The sequence below is a fragment of the Citrus clementina genome, unplaced genomic scaffold (assembly GCF_000493195.1).
Source record: "Citrus clementina cultivar Clemenules unplaced genomic scaffold, Citrus_clementina_v1.0 scaffold_9, whole genome shotgun sequence".
NCBI classification, from domain to species: domain Eukaryota; kingdom Viridiplantae; phylum Streptophyta; class Magnoliopsida; order Sapindales; family Rutaceae; genus Citrus; species Citrus x clementina.
Genome location: NW_006261964.1, coordinates 14,195,999 through 14,198,190, shown reverse-complemented (window position 1 = coordinate 14,198,190; position 2,192 = coordinate 14,195,999).

Sequence of the window (2,192 nt, the reverse complement as noted above, 5' to 3'; positions counted from 1 at the left end):
AAAAAAAAAAAAAAGAATATGGATTAATATTGGAGTGGCATTACCTAGATCAAAACCTAATTTTTTCTCAAATACTATGTCGGAGACAAATGCTTTCCAATAAGGTCTAATCAAACTTAATGGCATGTTTGGTTTGAAGGAATTTAAGGATTCCTTATTTTTCTCTTCTTCTTATCTCAATTTCAGTCCTCTCATTTCCTCTCATTTATTCCAACCAAACATGAGCTTAAAATTTCATCAACCAAACTTTTCCCCACACATTTAGGTAGCATTTAATTCTCAATTGGAATGAGAATAACAAGGAACATGAATCTTAGGATTAAGAGTGTAGAGTGCGAGTAGAAGTAAGTTGTTTATTTACATTAGTGTCAGAGTATAAAGTAAAAATCATAATCTCATTTGTGTTTACTTTGTCTTGGATTGAGAATAAATTATTTTAAATAATATTTTTATCCTTATCTAAAGAATTGTAGTTTTAAAATACAAAATGGATAACAAAATATATTTGTAAAATAAACTATTTATTTTATTATTAATTTTAATTATATAAAATAATAATAATTATTAATATTCTTAATTATGTTAATCACAATTTCTTTATTAATTTTAATTTTAATTACGTAAATTAAAAATTATTGATAAGAGCAACACAAATGAAACATTATTATTAATAATATAGTACAAAATTAATTTTTTTAGAATAAACTATTTATTATTATTATTGTGACTACTACTAATTAAATATAATACTATTAAGATTAAACAAATATAATAATATTATATTTAAATAAGTTTAATATTACTATTTTTAATACATGTAATATTATTAAATATAATATGATGATATTATTATCTTTAAATAATTGTGACATTATTTTATTTTAATAAATATAATTATATTATATTTGATAAGGGCAAGGTAAAAAAAGAAGAGGTAGTGGAAACCCCATCCGTCACTCTAAAAATGAGTGGGATCCATAGTGTGAGACTCTTACTCCCTTCCTTAAATGAGTAAGTAAATGCTAGACTGGAAGGAATACACACTCCCCACTTCCACTCCAATAAGTAAATGCAACATTATAGTATTGCGACACTCATTAGGTTTTGAAAGCCACTAGCTAGCGTGAAAAAGACTATAAGAGAAAAAAAATAATGTCATTACATTTAATAATTGTTGGCTAAAAATCATTTTGGAATGGATAAATCATAAATTTGAATCGCAATTTTCATATAAGATATAGAAATACCATAATTTAGAAATTGTACCTTTACTTTTTCGTTGTAGTAATCTAGTCTCTCAAGTCATAATCTATCACCACTAATCTCGTTAGATCAAAATTCGTCACCAATAATCTTTTAGATTAAGACTCAAGTTTTGATCTGTACTAGGAACTACCAATAGATTTTTTTTTTCTTAAAGTTAGAGAGAAAATTTTTTTTTTTTTTTTTTTTGTATATTGGGGCTCCCCCCCCCCCCAAACCGGTATGAAAAAGTAAGTCTTTTTACATCTTTTAGTGGAAACACTACTCTTTATTTTATCTCCTTTTTAATTCCATTAAATAAAAAATATGTGATTTAAATTGAAAGATAAGATAAAGTCAAAAGTGGCTTATTACTTATGCTTGTTATAGGAGCTTGCTTTATAAAATAATATAAGGCCCCTTATACTCGAGCATATTGAATAGAGCATCCCCCCAAATAATATACGTAGGGATCATTTAGGATTGCTTTTGGGAGGTTTAAAAGTGATTTTGAAAATCTAAAAGTTAATTTTAGTGTTTGGTTAAAAAAAATCAAAATCACTTTTGTCAAAATCAGTTCATTTTCTAGCTGATTTTGAAAAGTAGGGAATGTGTGACTTTTAAATTCTAATTTTGAGAATTAATTTTATCCTTTAATACAATTCCATAAATATCTCTAAAATTATTACCTAAACTCAAAATTTTTCTTATTCAAATTGGAAACAAAATTAATATTTTAATAAATTTTTATTATAATTCATCAATATAAATTTATTAATATCAATTTTGTTGGTCGAATTATTATTAAATTTGTTTCACTATATTATAAATTTAATTATCAATTGTTTTAAGATAAAAAAGTATATTATAAATTTTATTTTTAGTAAAAAAATTATAATACAGAATTAAAATATTATATGTACATGTTTTTATATGTACAAGTAAATTTT